The sequence below is a fragment of the Dermacentor andersoni genome, chromosome 9 (assembly GCF_023375885.2).
Source record: "Dermacentor andersoni chromosome 9, qqDerAnde1_hic_scaffold, whole genome shotgun sequence".
Taxonomy (NCBI): Eukaryota; Metazoa; Arthropoda; class Arachnida; order Ixodida; family Ixodidae; genus Dermacentor; species Dermacentor andersoni.
This window is the reverse complement of record NC_092822.1, coordinates 72,133,049-72,157,592: the sequence shown is the minus strand read 5'-3', so window position 1 is coordinate 72,157,592 and position 24,544 is coordinate 72,133,049. Positions and strand designations below refer to the sequence as shown.

Sequence of the window (24,544 nt, the reverse complement as noted above, 5' to 3'; positions counted from 1 at the left end):
CCTTCATCAAAATATTTTCTTATGTAACGAAGAAGAGAGACGATAGTGGGCTCAGCGCTACTGGGTCAAAACGCTAGTGGGTCGAGCGCTCTTCCTAGGCATCGGTTCTCTGGCTTGGAAACTGTCACTGGCCTGACCGCTGACGCTTGCCTACTTCGAGCTCTGCCAAATAAACACCTTTGGAATTGGTGGAGTGTGCTGGATAGCCTCAGACAATAATCTTGGAACTCCGGTCCCGTACCCTACCATCTACCATGCCCCGCGACGCGTCATAGCAAACGCCTCCTTCCGCACCCACTGCGTGTCCCGGGGTGCCGCGTCACCGCCACCCTCCTATCTACACTCGAGCGAACACCACGGACGTGGACAAATGGCTCGCGGCGTACGACAGGGTAAGCTCCCATAACAAGTGGGACAAAGCGGCCAAATTGAGCCATGTTCTGTTCTACCTCACTGGTGTGCCCAGCCTGTGGTAAGATAACCATGAAGCAGAGTTTCAGACATGGTCCGAATTGAAGACTTCCTTAGCCGATTTATTTGGTGGCCCTGCTGTTCGCAAAATGCGCCCCGACCAGCGTTTGCGAGAACGAGCACAACAGCCCGGTGAAACATTCACCAGTTACATTGAAGATGCCCTAGACCTATGCCGCAAAGTCAATTCGACTATGGTGGAGTCTGATCGAATCCAAAGCCTCCTGAAGAGCATAGAGAACGACACCTTTAACATGTCTCTGGCCAAAAATTCTCCCACTGTGTCAAAGCTATTAGGAACTCCGCAGGCAGCGGTCACTTATCTATCGATCTCTACCGCGTAACGAACACCTCACTGGTTTGGCTGTCATGTCCGACCAGGCAGCTTTGCTCGCAAAAATGAAAGCGTTCGTCCCCGAGGAAGTTTCCCGGCCACTCTCATTGATGGATTTTGCACAGCCGCAACCGGTACACGTGCGAAAGCCGAGATTTGCGCCTCCGCTTAGCTGCGCCATAGCGCAAGATATCAATGAGATTTTGCCTGAGCATCACCAGCACGTTCTGACGGCTCTCGTCACCCAGGGCCAACAACTCCCTCAAGGGGGACCTCTCAAATACGCCGAAGTCTTAGCTATGCCCCGAAAACAGCCTGTCATGCAAACACTTCACCAGCCACCCCGTCCAACGCCTACTCCTACATGGATGGGACCTGCTGCAGCGACTGGGTGGCGTACCGCGGACAATCGGGCGATATGTTTTACGCAGGCCACGTCACATGTCACTACAGTCGTGTGTGGTCACCTAGCGCTACACCATATGCGCCAAGTCTTATGGTGGGTTCATCGCGCCCATATTAGGATGACGAACCTCGGGCAGCATCACCACCATTGCGCCGGTCTGCCAACATCCGCCGCTCACTTTATCCACGTCGAGGCTCCCCATCACCGATGCGGCCTCGTCCCGTAGCTCAGGAAGAGGAAAACTAATAGTCGCAGTCCGTGAGGCAAGGGCTGCAACGCCGTTCAAACGCGAAAGTCATCAACGTAGCTCGACCAATGCGATAGACGTGTTAGTTGATGGTATGCGCACATATGCCGTGGTCACTTGAGCCGCTGTATCTGTTAGGGACGCAAAGCTTTGTAGCTTTCTTCGAAAGGTCACGACGTCCCTTGCTGGATTCTCCCACCGCACAGCAGGCGCACCGCGTATTGACCCCATAGCGGCGTGCACCGCTCGTGTACTGATCGAGGACGTTATATATGCCGTTGAATTTATTGTGATTTCATCGTGCTCCCACGAAATTATCCTGAGGTAGTGGTACTTTCTCACCCGCCACAATGCCGTCATTTATTGCGCATGGGCCGAACTAGAACTGTCGCCGATCTCAGATATGACGCTTACCAATAATACTTTTTTGCGAACAAACTACTCGTCAGTAACGACACCACCGTGCCTCCCAACTCGTCCATGATTGCCTCTATGCATCCAGCAGCCTCTCTGACGCCGTCGCACTACTTTCTCTGTCTGGCCGCTTATATACTGAAAAAAAGTCTGCTGCTACCTTTTGCGACAGTGAACGTCAAACAGGGCTCCACACCTATTTCCAGACCCCTTGACGTACCCTGTGATGCTGCTTCAAGGCGAATGTCTTGGCTATGGGGAAGCGATTGACGCCGTACAATTTACGGATGTCACCGAATACACGTCCTGCACCAGTTACTGCACGCTCAGTTCTCTCTCTACGTCCGACCCTTTGCCCACAGGTGTATTCGATTCATCTACTGCCGATGGCCTTACCCCTGCTCAGAGTCCTCAGCTTCTGACCATCTTAAAAGGATTTCGTTCTTCTTTTGATGTTTTGCAAGCTTCCCTGGGCCGGATGTGTGCTGTTACGCACCATATTGACACTGGCTCCCAATCGCCACTGCGTGAACAGCCATATCGCGTCTCTGCCGCTGAAGGTCATGTGAATAATTAGAAAGTGAACGAAATGCTTCACCGCGAAGTGATCCTACCCTCAAACAGTTCATGGGCATCACCTGTCGTCCTTGTTACAAAAAAGACGGCTCTTCTCGGTTCTGTGCAGGCTATCGGCGCCGTAACAAGATCACTCGCATAGATGTATACCCGCTACCGCAAATCGATGACGCTGTCTATAGCCTACGAGGAGCTGAATTCTTTTCATCCCTACATTTATGCTCCAGCTTGTGGCAGGTGCCCATGGCCGACGTCCACAGGCCGAAGACAGCCTTTGTCACACCCGACGGCTGACACGAATTTAACGTCATGTAGTTTGGACTTTGTAATGCGCCAGCAGCCTTTGAATGCGTGATGCCCACAGTTCTGTGCGGTTTGAAGTCGCACACGTGCTTATGTTACCAAGACGACGTTGTTGGTTTTGCCCTGACCTCACTACGCATTTTCAATGCCTACGGCGTGTATTGACGTGCCTAACAAACGCTCGCCTACAACTTAACCTAAAGCAGTGCCGAGTTGCAGCGCGGGAGTTCGCGATATCAGGTTACGTCGTCTCGAAGGATGGCAAGCCTCCCCGATACAGCCAAACTTCGTTCTGTCGCCGAATTCCCTAAAGCGACGTCCGTCAAAGAACTGCGCAGTTTCCTGGCCTTGTGTTCCTACTTCAGGCGCTTCATTCGTAATTTGGCCACCGTCATATCGCCCCTGATCCTTGGAAGCATTGGGCCCTTCCATTCGTGGTCGTTCGAGTGCGACGAAGCGTTCGTTAAGCTCAGTCGTTTGCTGACGTCTCCCGTTTTGCGCCACTGCGAACCAACGGCACCTATTGAGGCACACACAGATGTTAGCGGTGTTGGCCTTGGCGCAGTCCTAGCACAATGCAAACAAGAGTTTCTGAATATGTGGTGGCATATGCAAGCCGTACACTTACTAAGGCCGAGACCAATTACACCGTCCCGGAAAAAGAATGCCTGGCGATCATCTGGGCGCTTGCTAAGTTCCGGCTCTATTTGCATGGTTGCCAATTTGATGTCGTCACAGACCACCATGCACTATTGGCTGTCGTCCCTGAAGGATCCCTGAGGCCGTCTCGCCCTTTGGGTACTTCGCTTGCAGGATTACGATATTCGCGTACTGTACCCGAACGGATGTCAGCATGCTTACGCTGACGCCCGTTCACATTCCGCCTTGCCTGCAGACAATGCCCGCTGCTCATTATCACAGCTTGACGTTTCTTCCATCGGCATTGGAACCATCACTTTCGAGCAGCGCAAGGCCTCCTAGATTTCCTCCATCATAGACTTCCTTACTGATCCGTAAACGCAGCCAACCACTCGTGCGTTGCGCCGTCAAGCTCGCCATTTCGCCGTTCGCGACGACTTGCTTCACCGACGCAACTACACCACTGACGGCCGCCAGTGACGGTTACCAGTAGTACCTCACAGCCTGCGTTCTGAAATATGCGCATTGTTCCACTCTGATTCACAGTGTGCGCACACGAGACTTTTCAAAACCTTCCAGCGCCTCCAACAACGTATACTGGCGAGGAATGTCCAACTAGGTTCACAAGTTCGTTTGCTCAGGCCCCGAATTACAGCGCGGGAAATCTTCACCCCAGCTCTCGCTAGCTGGTCTGCAGCCTCTACACTTCCCTGACCGACCGTTCGGCCGCGTTGGAATCGATCTGTATGGACCACTTCCTTTGACATCAGCTGGTTACCGCTAGGCCATTGTTGCAGTCGATCACTTCACACGATACGCCGAAACGGTCGCCCTTCCGGCAGCTACAGCGCGTGACGTTGCCAGATTCCTGCTTCACCAATTCACTCAGCGGCACGGTCCACCTCAAGAACTGCTCAGCGATCGCGGACGCGTCTTCTTCTCGGAAGTAGTTGAAGCCATTCTCAGAGTGCCACGTTGTTCATCGCACGACTACGGCCTACCACCTTCAACCGAATGGTTTCAGAGAACGCTTCAACCATACTCTCGGCGACATGCTTCTAATCTACGTCGCCTTCGACCACGCGAACTGGGACGCCATCCTACCTTTTGTAACCTGCGCGTACAACACCGCTATGCAGACCATCACTGGATTTTCGCATTATTTCTCGCTATATGGTTGGTACCCTTCGCATGCCATCGACGCAATTCTGCCGTGCCGGCCGGATGCATCCGAGTGCCTGTCTATTTCTGCCACAGTCCGACATGCAGAAGAGGGCCGCGGCCTCGCTCGGGCCTTCCGATGATCAAGAGCGCCAGAAGAGCATTCGCGGTGGCGCCACTTTCGAGGTCACCTTCGATCAGGGAGCCTTGGTGTGACTACGATTCCCTTTCACTGCCCCTGGCCTCTCTTAAAAAGTGGTTCCGAAGTATTAAGGCCCTTATCGTGTCCTCGAACGCGCATTACCCGTAAAATATGTAATAGATCAGTTCAGCCATCTTCAGACATGCGCCACCGTATACGAGACATTGCTCATGTCGACCGTCTAAAGCCTTACTACGACCGACTCATCCTGACGAGCTGTTAGGTCGCCCGCTCCCGGGGGTGATTGTAACGAAGAAGAGAGACTCTAGTAGGTTCAGTGCCACTGGATGAAAAGGCTAGTGGGTGAAGCGCTCTTGCAAGGCGACGGCTCTTGTGCCTGGAAGCTGTCACTGGCCTTACCGTTGACGTTGCGCTGCTTCGAACTCTGTCAAATCAACACCTTTAGACTTATAAGAATCGAATGCCTATGTAGTGCTTTGTTGAAAACAGGAAACCAACTAAGCTTCTGAAGGCGTTTTTGAGAAACTAAACAACAAATCACATTTACGTATAGTTAAACTTTTACATATTATATTCTTCGCAAAACCCACAATACAACTCATAGTGAGCTTATTGCCAGCATACGCACAACTGTGCAAAATATTTTAGTAACAACCTTGAAGGATTTCATAAAAACAGCACTTCTAGCGAATAAAGAGCCACAAAGAATATCAATGCTTCAGGCATGGAAGGCTGCTAAAGTCATCGTCATCCCTGTTATCCAGATATTAGGAATGGTTAGGACAATACGCATGAGCGATGATCAGAACTTGCCCGTTATTCAGCAGTGAAGAAGAAAGCAACAGTTAGTCCAATTTTTCAGTCACGTACAGTTTAGGTTTCATCAGTCTATTTTATAGTTTGTTTCTAGTTTCTACATTTGGAATAAATATTCCTTTTAGGGTATCCCCTCCAGCCTTTATTTTGGCTTTCATTCCATTGTGCTACGACACAATATAGCCTCGTTATCATTCTCAACCTAGGTGTTTTTGTTTGTTTGATTGATTGTTCGTTCATTTGTTTGTTTGCCTCCAAGATGAGTAACAGCCACTATGCGGTATCGGGCGAGAATCAGCTGAGTTGAAAAATAATTAGTCGAATCCAAAAAAAGGTGCCCAGTTGAGATATTTGAACCGATAAAAACATCAAGTAAGATATAAATGTCGTAGTTCAGCAAGGAAATCCTCCTTATTCAATTTCTCACCTAATTACAGCTTCACCAACAATCCTATGATAATGTCCCAAAGTCTAGACAAGAGACTTAGAGATTGAATATGGGGTATGGTTAGAATAAATCAAGCACCATGAAATTATTGTTCTAAAGCATGTTTACCAAGGATGAAAGACGACCTTATGACAGGAAGAAAAGTCTTGTTGGTTCATGATCATTTGGTAAACATGATTTCAACTCTTTTGTACGGCAGAGGTTTCCAGTCCAAGAAAAAACCTTAAAGCCCTTCCATTCTGTGAACGATTACCAGTGAAGCTGTGTATGTGGGCACCTTAATGGTGAACTGCGCCTCTGCCGTGGGTCGGCCTGGCATTGCACTATCTTCGGGATTGGCCCACGCACGGGGAGTGCTTAACGCCTGCTTCACCACCGCCAGGGCCTGTATTGCACTATCTTCGCGATCGGCCCACGTATGGGGAGTGCTTAACGCCTTCTTCACGTCCGCCACGGGTCTGCCCGGCATTTCACTATTTCCGGGATCGACCCACGTGTAGGGAGCTTTTAAGGCGTAAGACTTTAGTGTCTCATGAGCGTCCGGGCGCAGTCCATGGTGGACGCAGGAAAGCGGTGATCACCGGCGAAGGGAGCAAGGAGACGAGCCGCCACCGGCGAGAGGAGGAAGTAGAGGAGGCGCCATGCCAGTAGCGCTGTGCGAGTGGGCGCGTGGGAGAGCGTGGGCATGCGCGTTGGGCTGCGCGCGCATTGGCGACAAACCTTGCAGCCATATTGCTGTGAATTCATCCCATGCTCGTGGCCATGGCGGCGTCCGTTCGCAGAACGGTTCAGACAACAGTAACAGAGGCAGTCATCGATAGGCTTTCGCCTATCGCAGTCTAGTTCAGCAAAGTGCTGATAGATTTCTTGCTTACCCCTCCAGAAATGACACGAAAATTTCCTTGAACTGTAGCGGCATGCAGCTTCGCTGTAATAGGAGATGTCGGTACTCAGTTAAATTTGTTAATGAAAGGTTGCAACAATCTTTCATGACTGCGCGACTCCTGAAGCTAGCAGCACTTATAAAAGCTCATAGAGGATGGATCGGGAGAGCGGGACCACCAAGAGCCAGTCTCGCCAAGCTGTCTGCTAATTCATTCGTAACTAATCCCTTGCGACAAGACACCAGTATAAAAATATTCAAAGGTGATTGAGAGGGTATTAGACAATGAAATGTATGAGCCACTATTTGCAGTGAGAGCTTCTCAGTTGAAAATGACAACAGAGGTTGCCTTCGGTACTAAATAAATTTCTGTTGTACAACAGGATTTTTCTGTATTAACTACAGATTCCTGATGGAGCGACAGACTTTTCTGATGTACAACAGACATTTCATCTTGTGACTACAGAAGTACACTCTGCCGTATGTATGTTCTGACAACAGAAAGCTGAAGCTCTACAACAGATTTTTGTAGTACTACAGAAAAATTTGTCATCACAACAGACACCCTGTTACCCCAAGAGAAATGTTCCTGAATTAACCGGACAAACGTCTGTAGGGCTACAGAGAGCGGTTGAAATACAGAAACCTATTGTGGCAACAGGCCCCCAATTGTCACAAGAGAAGTGTTCCTGAAGTAATGCGACCAACTTCTGTTGTACTGCAGAAAAATGTTGTACGACAGAAAGCTATCGTTGCAACAGGCCCCCACTCGTCATAACAGAAGTGTTCCTGAAGTAATGCGACAAACTTCTGTTGTACTACAGAGAACTGTTGTTCTACGACAGAAACCTATCATCGCAACATGTACCCAATGATGACAACAGAAGTGCACTGAAATTATGCGATGTGAGAAACTTCTGTAGTGCCCAGTAGAAAAAGACAACCGGAATTCTTGTCGCAACTACAGAAATTTCTGTTGTACGACAGAAGTTTCTAACGTTTCTGTAGTTGCGACAGACATTTCTGGTGTTATGACAGAAATTCTGATATCGCAACAGAAGCATTTTGTCGCGAAGACCAAGAGTTCTGCAATTGCAGAAGAAACGTTCTGTTGCGACAAGAGTTCTGAAGTCGGAACAACAGCTTTCTATCGTGACAGCGACTCTGACGTTACGACAGCAATTCTGACGTCACCACAGAAACATTCGATCGCGACGGCCAAGAGCTCTGAAGTCGCAACAGAAGCGCTTTCCATTGCGGCCCTTTAACATTGTATGTCAGTTTCGCATCGGTGGTGTACACTGTACTTTTCTCTTGCGCGGTATTCCATCGTGCTTCTCTGTAGCCGGCCATGCTGATTGCACCGAAACCGGTATTAAAGTCGACGTGGCCAATTGTTATAATTGTGCCGTGACGACGCCGCACCAGCAACGCCCTACTGGCCTCCTAAAAATGGGCCACTGATCAAGATTAAACCATCTGTGTGAATGGCTGGGTATCCTTTTTGTTTTATTTGGTAAGATGTGGCACACAGGCCTGCGGACATACATTGACACATTAGTTAATTTCCCAGAAATATTGCACAAACTTACGCGAAGCGGAAAAGAAGTTTTGGGTTGTTCCACAAAGTTGCGTGAAAAGCTGTCTTGCTCGGGTCTCATTAATCTGGTACAGAACTGCCGTGAGAAGCCAGTATGCTGTCAGAATGGACTCATCCACGAGTCTTCATGTAGCTATCTTGCATTGAACCTACGAATCATATGCGCGCTCAAAAGTGTAAAGAGCGAGAGACAACTGTCGAAAGTAGCAGTGAGAAACCTAAGAGTGCCCCGGTCACTGTTGTCTATTTCTGAATTTGTTATTCAATATAGATATCGTACAGCAAAATCGATGTTCTAGCACTCCACGATGTACCTGTCGATGGTAACAACACTTTTGCTCTTGTAGAGATGCGGCAGTTGACGTGGTGGAGTGAAAGCGCATCTTGGCTTCTAGTGAATATATCGTAGACTTCTGAGTGAATAGCATGAGCTTGAATGCCTACATCCGGGTCAATATATTGATGATATTTATAAGGTAAAGGCACAGTTACAAACTTTGAACACAGAAAAATACAGAGGTGCACTAGTGCGTGCGCGAGAGCAGCGTTTCCTGGAAGAACAGCCTTGCAGTAGGGCCCTTGTGATGAGCGCCAACACCTGCTGTATAAACAAATACTAGATATAGAGTATGGTGGAATCATTGTTAATGAGCCTACTCTAATAACTAAAGCGTTGTTCGAACATTATCAAAAACTATTTCGAGACCATAAGCCATTGAATACAGATGCTGCCAAAAAAATTGTATCGTTGCTGCTCCAGTAAAATCAGGATGGCTACGATTTTACAAATGAAAACATTGATATTAATGAGGTAACTACATGCGTCGATTCGTTAGCCAAGGGCAAGACGCCCGGCCCGGATGGCCTTACTGCCGAATTTCATCAGTGTTTTCGCTCCCTCTTATCGCCATTATTACTTCAGGTGTACCGATGATGATGATGATGTGTTGTGTTTAGTGGCGCAAGGGCCAGGTTTGGCCAAAGAGCGCCATGACAAGTGTTAATGTTGACGATGTATTATGGAAGATGTGACTTGGCTGTAAAGTGGCCTAAAAATAGTCGCTGTAAAGTGCGTAAAATCTACGTGCTATAAAATTATGGCAATTATTAATGACGAATACTATGACCATTAAAATCCATCGTAGGAGAATGATGCAAAATGGAAAATGCATAAAATAGTAAAATTACTTGGAGCACTGCTGCCTCGCCAGAGCCCTTGAAACACAAGGGCCTAGAGGCGCGTGCTATACGAAAGAGCTATCACAGCGGTATCCTCTGAAGAAAGGACCCGCTACGAACATGTGGGGCTAAGAACATGCAAGACAACATCTTTCAGAAAACCTAGAACTGCGTTGGTGTAAAATAAAGGTTCTGGGCCGAGTAGCATTACGGGATGTAGGGTGATGTGCTGCCGGTATGCTAGAGAAAAATGTTTCCTTCTCTCAGATTCGGCTGCCCGGCACTCCAGGAGGACGTGGAGGACGGTCAGCCTCTCCCCGCATCTACCACAGGTTGGAGGCTCGTTTCCCGTGAGAAGAAAGTTATGCGTGCCAAACGTGTGTCCTATTCTGAGGCGACAAAATAGGACATCTGTCCGGCGGGATTTTGTTACAGGAGGCCAGAAACCTAATTGTGGCTTTATTACATGCAGTTTATTATTTATTTCTTCGTCCCACACGCGTTGCCAGTGGTTTCGTAGTTTCCTTCTTAAGAAAGGCTTCAGGTCTGTGACAGGGACCGAAGCAGTAAGATTAACTGCATGAAATGAAGTTGATGTGGCCATCTGGTCGGCTAGAATGTTTCCCTCGATGCCCCTATGTCCAGGCACCCAGCATATCATCACATGTTGGTTAGATATATATGCTTTACACAGTGCGGAGTAGAGTTCAATTATTATAGGATTTTTGTGCTTACAGAACGATATCAAAGACTTCACAACACTTAGGGAATCCGTATATATAATTGATTTTCTGAGTTTTGATTTCCTTATATGCTTCACGGTCGACAGCAGTGCGTAAGCCTCAGCCGTAAAGATGCTAGTTTCCGGATGCAGTACGTCGGACTCCGAGAAGGATGGACCGACGGCTGCGTAGGACACCCCGTCGCGTGACTTCGATGCATCTGTGTAGAACTCCGTGCAGGAGTATTAGTACTGGAGTTCCCAGAAATGCATTTGGATTTCAATCTCTGGAGCATGCTTTGTGACTTCCACGAAAGATATATCGCATTGCATGAGCTGCCACTCCCAAGGAGGTAGCAGCTTGGCTGGATGCATTAGGCGAAACTCGAGCAGTGGAACATGCATTTCATCACTAAGCTCCCTCACACGCAGCGAGAAAGGCTGTTTTACAGAGGGTCGATTGCGAAAGAGTGTAGCATATGTCATGTCATTATTGGTATTAAAACAGGGATGTTTTGGATTTGAGTGGACTTTCAGAAAATATGTTTGGCTGATGTATGTTCTCTGCAGATGAAGTGACCACTCATTTGATTCTACATATAAACTTTGTATGGGACTCGTTCTGAAAGCGCCAGTGGCCAGTCGGATTCCTAGATGGTGGACTGGGTCTAGCATCTTTAGTGCGCTCGGGGCGGCAGAGTGATAAATCACGGCGCCATAGTCAAGTCGTGATCGAATGAGGCTTTTATAGACATTCATTAAGCACTTCCTGTCACTACCCCATGTAGTCTGGGATAGAAGTTTGATTATGTTCATCGTTTTTAGACATCTTTCTTTAAGATATTTAATGTGGGGGACGAAAGTGAGTCTTTAGTCAAGTATGACACCTAGAAATTTGTGTTCTTTGTTTACAGGTTTCTGTTCTCCACGCAGTTCTATGCAAGGATCTGGGATAAGTCCTCTCTTTCTTGTAAAAAGAACACAAGAGCTTTTGTTAGGATTGATCTTAAATCCATTCCTGTCTGCCCACGTTGACACTTTGTTCAGGCCAAGCTGTACCTGTCTCTCGCAGACTGCGGGGTTAGAAGATTTGAAAGCTATTTGAATGTCGTCTACGTAGACAGAGTAAAAGATGGCGGGTGGTAATGAAGCATGAATCGTGTTCATCTTCACGATAAAGAGCGTGCAGCTGAGCACGCCTCCTTGGGGTACACCCGTTTCTTGCGCAAAAGGACGTGAGAGTGCATTGCCGACTTTTACCCGGAAGGTACGATTTGACAGATAGCTTTCTATTATATTAAGCATATTACCATGGATGCGCATTTCTGACAGGTCTCTTACGATTCCGTAACGCCACGTTGTGTCATACGCCTTTTTCACATCGAGAAATATCGATAGGAAGAACTGTTTGTGTATAAATGCGTCCCAGATATTCCCTTCAACACGTACGAGATGATCGGTTGTAGAGCGGCCTTCTCGGAAGCCGCACTGATAAGGATCAAGCATTTTGCTCTGTTCAAGGAAATGAATGAGTCCCCGATTTATCATTTTTTCAAACACCTTACAAATGCAACTTGTGAGGGCTATCGGGCGGTAACTAGCCACTGAGGAAGGGTCTTTGCCTTGTTTCAAAACAGGGACCACAATGGCTTCCTTCCACGCGGTTGGAAGGTACCCTGCATCCCAGATGGTATTGAAAAGTGTGAGTAGTGTAAGTTGCGTCTCATTGTGTAAGTTTTTGAGCATTTCATACATGATTCTATCAGATCCTGGTGCGGAACTCTTGCATGCGCTCAAGGCAGCTTTCAACTCGGCAGCCCTAAAAGGGCAATTGTACGGTTCATTCTGTCGGCGTTTATTGATGAGTGGCTTGCATTCTTCTATTTGTTTATATTTCAGGAAGGATTGCGAATAATGATTTGAGCTTGATACACTCTCAAAGTGCTCCCCAATTGAGTCGGCCTGATCTTTCAGTGTATCGCCCTGTGTATTCACTAGAGGGAGTGAATATGTTTGCCGCCCTCTAATCCTATTAACCCTGTTCCAGGCTTTGGCCTCATCTCTAAACGAGTTAATACTCAATAAAAACTTGTGCCAACTTTCTCTTCTGGCCTGTCGGCGGGTTCTCCTACCTTGGGATTTTATTTTTTTAAAGTTGACAAGATTCTCAGCGGTGGGAGAAGCTCGCAGCAACTCCCACGCCTTGTTCTGATTCTTACGGGCGGTCCGACATTCGCTGTTCCACCATGGTACGCGTGGTTTGCATGCCAAACCACTTACTTCGGATATGCATTTTGACGCGGCATCTATTATGAATGCTGTAAGATAATCCACAGCAGCATCAATTTCTAAAGAAGACAGGTCAGCCCACGAGATGCTAGAGAGAGTTCGAAATTTCTGCCAGTCGGCTGTGTCTATCTTCCACCTAGGAGCTTGTGGAGGATATTCGTTTCCTTTAGATATTCTTATCAGTATGGGGAAGTGGTCGCTCCCGTAAGGATTGTTCATAACTTCCCATTCGAGTTCAGGCAGTGTACACGGGGAAACTAGGCTGAGGTCAATTGATGAAAATGTTTTGTTAGCGAGAGAATAATATGTGGGTGCCTTCTTATTCAGCAAGCATGCACCAGAAGAGAAGAGGAACTGTTCAACAAGACGACCTCGCGCATCTATACGAGAGTCGCCCCACAGACTGTTGTGCGCATTGAAATCTTCAAGTACAACGTAAGGTTCTGGCAATTCATCTATGAAGGACTGAAATTCATGTTTGCTTAGTTTGTAGTGTGGGGGTATATAAATTGAACAAATAGTGATAAGTTTGTTTAGCAAAACAATTCGAACCGCCACTGCTTCAAGGGTCGTTCGTAGCTGTAAATGTTGACATGCTATGCTCTTTTGGATTACAATTGCAACACCTCCCGATGATGCGATTGCATCATCGCGATCTTTGCGAAAAGTAACATGCTGTCGGAGAAAGTTTGTGTGTTGTAATTTTAGGTGTGTTTCCTGTAGACACAGCACTTTTGGATTGTGTTTGTGTATAATTTCTTGCACATCATCGAGGTTCGTAAGAAGACCTCTGACATTCCATTGAATGATTTGTGTATCCATATTTAATGTAAATAAGTGCTGTGTGTACGGAAAGGGAGGTGATGCCTTAGGTTACAGAGCTCTTTCGAGGCCCTGTAATCGGGATTTTGCCCTTTCTGGAGCGTTCGAGGGAGCCTCGCCGCTCCTTAGGCGCTTGGCGCGCCGTGGGGATAGGTGTGGTGTCCATTGCCTCTTGTGAGGCGCCGGACACGTGCTCTTCCGAGCGAGGAGTTACCAGGGAGAGTCCCGCCTTGGAAGGCAAGACCCCAGCGCCCACCAGCCCGGAGGTTGATGGGGCTCCCTGGGGGATTTGCCTGCGCCGGCTGTTGCCAGCGCTGGAAGGGGCCGGGAAGGTTGGGGCAGTCTCGGCTGCGCCCACCTTCGGGGTCGATGGGCCCGTCTGCTGTGTTCACGGAGCAGCGCTAGCTGCAACCGCCGCGGGGGCAGATGGCGTAACTGCCGACTCACCGTCTGTGGGTCGGACAGCCGCCGGAGGCCGTTGTGGCGCTGCCCCCCTACGCGCCACATCGGCAAAGCTGCTCTTAGACAGGTATGACACTCGCCTCCGTGCCTCTTTGAAAGTGATATTTTCTGTTACTTTTATGGTCACAATTTCTTTTTCTTTTTTCCAGGACGGGCAGGACCGCGAGTATGCGGCATGCTCGCCATCACAGTTGACACAATGTGGAGTGTTCTGGCATGTTTCGGAGGAATGTTCTTTGTCACTGCACTTGGCACAAGTCAGCCGGCCTCGACAGTTCTGTGAACTGTGACCGAACCTTTGGCACTTAAAGCATCTAAGGGGATTGGGCACGTATGGCCTAACAGGAAGTTTGATATAACCGGCCTCGATGGACTCGGGAAGGACACTTGAGCCGAAGGTGAGTATCAGGTGTTTCGTTTTGATCTCTTTTCCATCTCGCCTCATCTTAATTCGCTTAACATTGATAACATTCTGGTCACTGAAGCCCTCCAAGAGTTCAGCCTCAGTGAGCTCCATCAAGTCATCGTCAGAGAGAACACCACGGGTAGTGTTCATCGTGCGGTGCGGGGTTATAATTATTTGGGTTTCCCCAAATGAAACTAGTGTTGACAATTTTTCATATTGTTTTTGATCGCGGAGCTCCAAGAGGAGATCACCGCTTGCCATCCTCGACGCCTTATATCCAGGACCAAAGACTTCAGTCAATGACTTCGAAACAAGAAAGGTGAGATAGTTCTTACTGGTTTATCTGGTTTTTCAGAATGGATGACATGGAAACGCGGTAAGGATTCTTTTTGGCGGCCAAAAAATTGGAAGACTTCATCGGTGCGCCCTCTTTTCTGAGGGCAATCAGGTAGTGGAGGGAAGGAAGTAGCCATGTGTGGACGTGTAGCTTTCGGCAGCAACGCCAGCCACCCACCATGGAGTCCAACAAGGGGACGCTGCAGGGCCTGAAAAACAGGGCCTGCAATCGCTAGCTGTACGTTGCCACTATAACCCAATATGACATAACCAAGGTTGGCTACTCACACAAGGTTAACCCTTGCTGCCGGGAAGGTCGGAAGTAACGAAGAAATGAGAAGGAGACAGGAAAGATGGAAAGTAAGGAAAAGACGAAGGTTGTAGGGAGAGAGAGACAGGAAAAGGCAACTACCGATTTCCCCCGGGTGGGTCAGTCCGGGGGTGCCCTCTACGTGAAGCAGAGGCCAAAGAGGTGTGTTGCCTCCGCCGAGGGGCCCTAACGGTCCGAACACCCGGCATCGGCTCAACCCCCAGGATCCCCCTTTCCCCGGACACGGCTAAGCCGCGCACGGCTACACGCGGGAGGGTCCAACCCTCGTGTGCTCGGGTACGTGGTGTCGCAACACACCAAACGCCTGCTGACGCAGACGCCCCTGTGGGGCAGCTGTACCGAGAGGCCTTGGAAGTAGGGTACCTAACCGCCACAATGTACGAAGGACACACCGTCCTTATAGCCAAAAGCGATGATGAGACAAAATTGCAATACGTTTACGGGTATCGACTTATCTTCTTATGCAATGTTGATTATAAAATTTTTGCTAAGGTATTAGCTAACCGTTTGCAAATTGTAATAAGGTCTGTGGTCGGTGATCATCAAACATGTGGCACAAGGGGCCGGTCCATTCAGACGAACATTCATGTTGAAAGATCGGTGCTAGAGTGCGTAGCTGAGGGGATTGGACAGGTGGCAATGGTACAGCTAGATCTGGCTAAGGCTTTCGACAGGGTGAATCACTCATTCGTGTTTACTGTAGTAGAACATATAAATATCGGATCCCTGCTCCTTAGAGGTGTCAGGATATGTTACCCTAAAGGCTCAGCGAGGCTGATTGTGGATGGCTCTCTCTCTCTGATCTGATTAGGCTTGCATCATCAGTACGACAAGGATGCCCTTTGTCACCGCTTCTGTTCTGCTTGTATATAGAGCCACTTTGTAGGAGCCGTCTTAAAGAACAAAATTTCCAAGGGTTTAAATTACTGATTAATGAGGTTCGGGCTCTTGCGTACGCAGACGACGTGGCCTTTTTTTGTACAAAAAAAAAGAGTGTAATGACTGCTCTTGCAATTATAGAAGAATTCTGTGCGGCTTCTGGAGCAAGCGTTAACTTTAAAAAAAGTTCAGCTTTTTGTTAGGATTAGGGGCTACAATGCCATCACATTACGCAGGCAATAAATGGAAGGAAGATCTGCATTATTTAGGTGTGCCTCTCCCACAGTATAGAAATAGCAACGCTCATTGGTCGGGAGAAGCTAGCAAAATTCAACGTAAAGTGAATTCATGGCGAGGGCGGAATTTGTCAATGTTCATTCGTGCTGAAGTGTGCAACGCGTTCCTAGCTTCCCGTCTTATGTATGTGCTGCAAGTACAGCACTGCATCGCGTATTTGCAACATTTATTTGGAGTTCGAGTTGTGAATTGATGCCGCGGGACAATCTGTTCCTTCCCCTTGAACGTGGTGGTCTAGGATTAGTCCACCTCTTCATCAGGCAAATTGTTTCTCGCCTGTTTTTCTTTCGAGACAGTGACCATCCATTTTTGCGTGAAATGTGGCAACTCCGTTTAGTTCATCATGTTCCTAATATATTAGTGTCATCAAATGCCAAAGATGTCCCACAGGCTCCTTGGGGCTTTCTCAAGGAGGTTGTTGACACATTTCTTTTCTTGAAAGTTAGATTCAGCCTGGAGTACGAGTTCACTGCCAGTCAAAAAGCAATTTCTGCGGCACTGGTGGACTATATTTTCCCAGAGCCTTTGTATCGTGCACTTTATTTAAGCAGACCTTATCAGGATGTACTTAAGCTCGTCCGAAAAATGTGTGTACCTCCTGGAGTAAACACATTTTTCTTTAAATTACATTCAGAAAAACTCCCTGTTACAACTTGGTTAAATTCGAGGGGTTTCTTTGTGCCATAGTCCTCAAACTGTCGACTCTGTCCACGCGCCGAAACCATAGATTACTGTTTCATAGACTGTAGGGACGCTGTATTTTTTTCGGACATTCTCCAACGGACGCTTAACAAGGACATTGACATGACTCCGTATTCAATTAGATTTCTACCGTTTAAGGTTACGGTGGTTCTCCCTATGACATGTTCATAGTACTTGGTTTATATAGCCTATGGAGAAGTAGACTGTGTGATCGCCACGCCGAAAGCCCGCGATCTACAAGATCCTTCTTTCGCGAAAGTGCTGCTTATGTGAGAAGTGCGTACGCTGCGCAGGAACCCCCGCCAGACTGGATGTACTTGTTGAATGCATGTGTGTGTTTGCCTGAGTTTTATGTGTATAGCTGTGTCCACTTTGTGATACACCTTCAGTTTTGTTTTCCATGGAATAAAGAAAAATAACGAAAAACAAACTCGGCTTGGTGCAGTGGTAAGATGATGGGCTCGTGATCCTCAGGTCCCAAGTTCGAGTCCCGGGCGGGAAGGTTTTTTTTTTTACTTCTATATTTTCCTTTTTTGTACCAATAAATTCACATATCCTTAAAATGGTTTCTGTCAATTTTTTATGAAATATTGATCAGGAACTACAGAACTTTCCACTACAGGACGTCACACTACAGACAACAGAACGACAGAAACAACGTCCCAAAATACGACAGGCTGAAAATTTCCTGTTGTGTTTTTCAAGTGGGTTACCATAAAGATAAACAATATGTTACTATAAAAGCTTTTCAGATTGCCGCGTTAACTTCATAGACTGCTGCTGCCAAGGGTGGCGAGGCCCAGTCAGGCACGTTCAGTGCCTTTTGTCGCGTCCCCCAAGGTATTTCTGTAAGGAATGTCTTGAATAAATGAATAAAGAAAGAAAGAAAGAAAGAAAACTTTCCGTACAGCCAATGGAACCGCCAGAAGCTCAGCTAAAGAAACCTGTACGTCGTCAGGAATTCTTCAGGAGAAGAACCAGTGAAACGCGGAAGCGAAAATTGCATTTCCTTATTTTTCTTCGGGTTGCGATGCATCTGTCGCTGTGATGGAACTTATTTTCATCTCCAATAAGTAGTTTTGTACAAGCCGATTTAATACACTGTAAAAAAATGTTTCCCGTTCTTTGTACATGTATCGTGAAATGTAGTCTCGAGATTCTCTCTCTCACGGCCAATAGAACGGACCTCACAGCATCGTACATCTAAGGGAACAATAAGTGGCTGCACGAAGATGACCCCGGATGAGTACAGAACCAAGGCCAAGAATACTGGGAAAATATTACAGGCTGAGAAATAAACATTTCGGGCAGAACCATTCATATGAGGGCGGATTAACCAGCGAAGCTGTTTGTTGTTGGAAAATGTTTGCGGTTTCCAGTGCCCGCTCTTCATTGGTAGCTTGCGTTCGACGCCAACAAGTAAACTCTCGCATCTGCTCTCGCTGGCGTTCTTCGGAGGCAGAGTCACTGGTCGCATTCTCCGACTTCACACGGGTACGTTGTCGTTAGTTACAGTCGCGCCTCTGCTATCAACGCCTCTCCTCGTACTCTGCTTGTTCCTCGGCCGTGCGCACAATTCGTAGCCTTCCCATTTTCCCGATTTTGTTGGAGTTGCACCTGTTGCAATGGTTTAGCTCTGCTAAGCGCAATCCAGTTCTTACACAACGCGGTGGACACCGCGGCCCACAGCCTCGTGTTTTGCCGCCTCAACTGCTGCTTCGTTATATTGAGGACAGACGACAACAGACGCAGCCGGTAGTAACGGCGGCCACCGCGGGTGCACTCCCCCACTCCCCAGGTGCGGCGCGTGGTGAAATCCCGTGTGCTTTCTTTCTTCGCCGCCGTACTATCGTTTGTTCTCCCATATTCGGCCCTCGCCCCGCAATCTTTTTTGTTCACTTTACGGATGTAATTTGGCCCAGATACCCCCTCCCCCGTACGAGACCACGCGTACGGCACATTCATAGAGGTCCGTCAGGTAAACAGCTTCGCTGTAAAATGACTTGTTTTTTCTATGAAAATCATACATGTTTCCGAATATATGGACGGTTATTAACCGAAATCTATACAAAATAGTATGTAAGCGTGCTTCGAAGTATAGTAGATTTGTCGGTAACAAACTTTGGTTAAACAAAGCTACTACAAATGAAGCAAAACAACGACAGGGTTGACTCGGGTCCAAACGCCTGACTCGTTCGTCAACTGGCAGCAACTGAACCAGCAGCGTCCGTCACTGCTGCAGGTGCTCGTCGCACCATAATAATAATTATCGGCTTTTACGTGCCAAAACCCGGATCATATTGCCACGCTAGCTCCGAGGATAAGCAGAAGGGAGACCTTGCACACTGCGAGTACTTCGCCTTCGCACGTGCCCTGAGATATTACCGGAATCACTATACTAGCACGAAGTGGTGTCGTGACGCTGCCGACGGAAATTCGACGAGCGGCTCTGTGGAGGCAAGCGTCCCATGGCGCCGCTTTTTTATTTTGTGGAGAAAGAAATACAGCGTCGGCGCAAGCAGATGCTTGCGCCATACTCAGGAAGAAAGTCTATTCCAAGTATGAATTTGCGGGAGCATTTCCGGAGAACAAAGGAACTGATGGGAAAAGTACAATTTTGAATTTGTACCTGAGAAGTGCACACACCAAGTGCTTTGACGAGAAGCCCGCCAGTTGTACATACTGTTTCCTTGTCCAAGGCGTAACAACTTTCTTTAAACTGCTTGTCCGATTTCTGCTGATAATTGAGTAGTCAGTGCCGGGGTGTATTCAAGCATTTCGGCCGTCGATCAGCACAGGTAGGTTCATTCAAAAGTTGTGTCCAGCCTGAGACACCCGCGTCGTGAGGTCTCTGTCTGTCTCAGGTCGCGTCCGTGGGAGTTCTTCCGCATGTCGAGTATGCGCGACCTCAACTCGAAAGGTCACTTACGTCAGTTTTCCAGGCGAGGGCTCGGAGATCGTCCTTGCGACATCCGACTTGTACATCCCTGATAGGATGGTCGTGGTGACGGCGATCGCCAGTGACGCCTTTATGTCGGTGGCGTGCGCTGTGGGGCGGTAAAATCTTCAATCCCGAGTGGCTGTAGTCCGAAACAGACTCGGGGCGAATTAACAGGAAGCCCCTGGAGTGCAAGGCGGCGGTACTGGCACTCGCGGTAGACATGACCCTCCTCTCTACAATGGTAACAGAGCGGACCTCGGTCGGGCATGCGACAAATGTGCGGTCGAGCCCCTCACAAATAAGGATCCACCTGTGCTGACTAAAGCATTGCATACGGGGTGACGGCAGGTAGCGGCGCTGGTACAGAGATAGGGTGCCCGAATGCGTCGGCATAACTCGTACGCTGCTAGTAGCTCACGGTAGGAGGTGTCGCCAGCGAAGGGACGGCGCCCCTTCATACGGTAGCGTGAGTTGTGCGTCGAGGTTTGCTTGAAGTTGTGAACGGTTGAAGTGGTGGAGTGGCCTGAAGTGGCTTCTTCGTAAAGTGGCGCGCCGAACGCATGCTGCGCTGAACCCCGCGCGAAACTTGCTATGAAATTGGCTGAAGGCTGCTGCACCTGAAGCAGCTATCCCAGCTTGTCGCGGACTACCGATCGAATAATCTGACGAAGCGACTCGACGCCAGTTGCAATAGCTCCTATGGCACTGGTAGCAGAGGAGTGATTCACTTTCCGATCATACTGGTGTGAGCGCTGGTGCAGCGCCTTCTCCATGGCGATGGTTGCAGTGAGGAACTCCGCAACCATTTTGGGCGGACTACAAGCGAGTCCACCAAAAAGCTGCTCTTTCACGCCTCGCCTCGAAACGCAGCTTCTTGTCCTCTGACATGAAAGTTCCGCTCACATGAAGAGACGCCTCATGTCTTCCACGTACATAGCCGCACTCTCATTAGGTTTCTGAATGCGACACTGCACTGTCCATTCTGCTCGTTCCCGGTGATTGGAGCTGGCGCAGGTGTCCAAGGAGCTGCGACAGACTTCACGCTAATATGTCAGGACGTCTTCGCGGTTCTGAAACCACTTGCGAGCACCATCCAAAAGGCTCAAGTAGACGCTTCCGAGCTTCGCTTTGTTGTCCCATCCATTGAACTCCGCTACGCGCTCGAGGTCCGCTATCCAATTTTCCACCTCTTCAAGAATTTTGGCATGGAAGGGACCTGGCACGCGCGGTCTTTGCAGCGTGTAATGAGTAAGTACCGCAGCATTCATCACAGGGTTAGTCTTGGTAGTATCGAATGTAGCATCCATACCTTCGGATATTGTCACTGTTCCCGCAGGTAAGGGGTCAAAGCGAAGGGGCCGGTCCCTGGATTCTCCGGCTGGCGTGGGAGAAAGTACTCCCTGCGATTCTCAGGCTGAGGCAGAAGGGACAGCTGGGTACGGTAGCATGGCAAGTTGCGCTGTAGGACTCGCGGTGGAGTCGAGGGAGACAAGAAGGATAGGTGGACGCAGCTCCGTAGTGACGCGCACGCTTGTCTTGGTAAACCTGACATTTTGTTCGTACTTGAAAGCCGTTGTCAGGTCTGCCTCCAGGTCTGCATCTGCGAGCATGTCCTGTATTGTGCGATTGAAATCGATGAGCTCCGCCTGCGTCGCTAAGACTAGGTCGATATGTTGGTGCTGCACGGCAATGCGGGTGGTCTCATCTGTCAGCAGGACATCTGGAAGCAGGGCATGCAGCCATCAGTATCCGTCAGTTTTATGGTACACGCGTTCCCAGTGATAAACGGAAGCATAGAGCGCGCATACACCTTCCTTTCAATAATTATTTTGCCTTGCCCTCTACCTGTTTTCCTTGGCATATATATATATATATATATATATATATATATATATATTCTTTGCAGAAACTCAGTGCTTCGTTCTGCATAGTGACAGTGATCACTTCTTGTCAGAGGCGGGGTGGTCGCTGCCAACGTAACAGCGGCGACGAGCAACCAAGGAGAGCCGCCGCTGCCCACGGAAGGCAGTGACAAGACGCTAGTGTGGAGAAGCAGCAGCTGTGCGGCGAACCCATCAACAGCCCTGTCACATAGGCTACCGGATTTCGACCAAGAAACAGATAAGTGGCACGCTCATCTGCTGAAGGTTGACGCGTATTTTGAAGCAAGCGAAGTCACCGATGACGCCAAGAAGAGAACTTTGTTGGTGGCGGCGCTGGGGTCTAACACGGTTGAAGTCTTGCGCGGAATGGCAGCACCGCCTCCACCGAACCTGCTCAATTACATAGAAGAGATAGGTAGGGTAAATAAGTTTTATGACACAACGCCTAATAAGATTTCAAAGAGCTTCAAGTTTTTGCATCTCAACCAACAAGAAGAGGAGTTCATGCAGTCATTCATTGTTGAGATAAGGAAGGTTGCCCAGAATTGCAATTTTTTGCCGACCTTAGACAGGATGCTCTGGGGTCGTATTGTACGCAGCGCTTGTTCGAAAAAGTTTGCAAAAGCAACCACTCGCGAAAAATTAATTACCCCTGAAAAAAATAAAAGCCCTTGCCTTGGCTGCGGAAACGGCAGACATGGGTCGCAGCAAACAGATAAGCTGAACGATGCAGTGAATGTCCTAAAGGGTTGTAACAGTCTCATGCCACCTAACGCAGGGAATGAGCAGAGTAGCGAGCTGAAACAATGAAAGTGTTGCAGCCAGCTTGGTTACAAAATTTCTACATGTTCGCGAAAAAGTCGGCGATGCTTCAAATGTGGGCGGGAGAGGGCATTTGGCTCGTCTGTGTGCGAGCACAGAGGTACAAAAATAGTACTAGCGCCAACAGCAGGAAACCCAAGACAGACGGGCGACACAGCACACTGCAAATCTCGTCAATCCCGGGTACTGAGCCTTTCGTCGCGGCTCTTCGGAAGCTTATCGTGTGGGATGGCGTCACCATATGGATATACATGGCTGGACATTTTTTGCTGCAGGCTTGGTAATCTCGTTTCTTCCTATCTATATTTTGGGCCTATTTGCCACTTGCCTAAGCAAAGCGCTGACCCCAAGACAACACGGGTGGACTATCTAGCTGCTCGTTTGCGGATACGTCTTGGCATCATCAGCTAAATGGCTACAAATATCCGGACTTTGTGGGCCACCGACAAAATGGCAGCAGTGGCGTGAACAGGACTGGATTATTCACATGGATTGAGAGCAGTATCCTTTTCCTGCAGGTTGGTGCAGTCTCTTTGTTCCTTTTGCAACTTCGTTACTATACTTTAAATGGCATCACGCCACTGCTGCCATACGATACCACACCAAGGTTTCTTGTAACTTATTGTTGGTCATCATGGCAAAAATAAGTGAACAATTGGCAGATGCCCTTGAGGACCTAACGAGAGTAACTGGAATCGACCTCAACAGTTTGAAAGATTCTCTGGAACGAGACTTTCGAAATGACATCAGAGAAATGAAAGCTGATCTCAAGTATACTGATGACAAATTTGATGAGATGGTAGCCAATCTGAAAGCAGTTCTAGAAAAAAAAGTAACCCTTGCGCTTTGAAAATTACAACCTAAACAAGCGTTTTCATCAGGTAGAAAGTCAAATAATACCAAACGAGTCACGAATCGTGGACGCTATTCGCGAAATGCCAATATCAAAATAAAAGGAATACCTGTGAATGCTGATGAAAACCTGGTGGAAATCATGAAAAGGCTTGGTGGCTATATTGTGGAACCCATATCAGCGTCTTCTACTGACGTGTGCCACCGGTTTTGAGCACTAAAAAGCCAGTCTAGGAAGAACATTATTGTCGAGTTTGCACTTCGAAAGAGGTGGAATGCATTGCTGAAGAATGGAAGACGAAATAGACTAACGTATAGATAGGGAACTTCGCTTTTCTGAGTCTGTTCCCATTTGCATCAATGAACACCTGTGCCCAGAAAGAAAGCGCCTTCTTGCACAGGCCATTGCGAAAAAACGTCAAACGAACTAGAAATTAGTTTGTGTGCATGATGGGCACATCTACGCCCGCAAATCTGAAAACAGTGCCAGATTAGATTAATCTCTAGATTAAACGACTTGAATAAAGTAAGTTAAAAACAGTGATGCCCCTGTAAACTACCTCAAAACTTTCCAATCGCAGATCTACAGTTTATTATCACAATAACATTGCTGCTTTTCATATTGTTACGTGAAGCTGAAACCGAATACTATTTACAATTTATTTAGAGGGAAGCTCACGGAGACCAAAATGGCGACGCTATATCAGGCCGGCACACACGTCATCTTCGTCCTCCTCAGTGCAGCCACACTGTGGCTGCTGTACCGTAGCATCACCCCCGGCTGTAGAAGCACCGTCCCGGTGCTTAATCTACACATCCGCGATGAAAGGTGTGTGGTGTGGTTTTAGACTTGCCACGTGAGCGATGTCACTTGCAGCTGATGATGACGCTGAGAGATCGGAGAGGATGATTTCATACGTGACATCGGTCATTTGTCGTACCACACGGTAAGGGCCAGCGTAGCGCGACAGCAGCTTTTCGGAAAGGCCCACACGTCGAACGGGTGACCAGAGAAGCACCAGAGAACCCAGAGAAAAGTGCACGTCACGATGGTGGCAATCATAGAGGCATTTATGATGCTACTGGGAGGCCTCGAGACGGGTGCGGGCGAGCTGGCGCGCGTGGTCGGCGTGTGCGATCGCGTCGCGGGCGTATTCAGAG

The 24,544-nt window shown here is 48.3% G+C and overlaps 1 long non-coding RNA gene across 1 annotated transcript in view; it reads left to right on the top strand.

The window, feature by feature from the left end:
- Positions 1-24,544, top strand: part of LOC129384087 (uncharacterized) — a 143,974-nt gene that overhangs the window by 686 nt on the left and 118,744 nt on the right. The gene's annotated exons all lie outside the window — the stretch shown is intronic.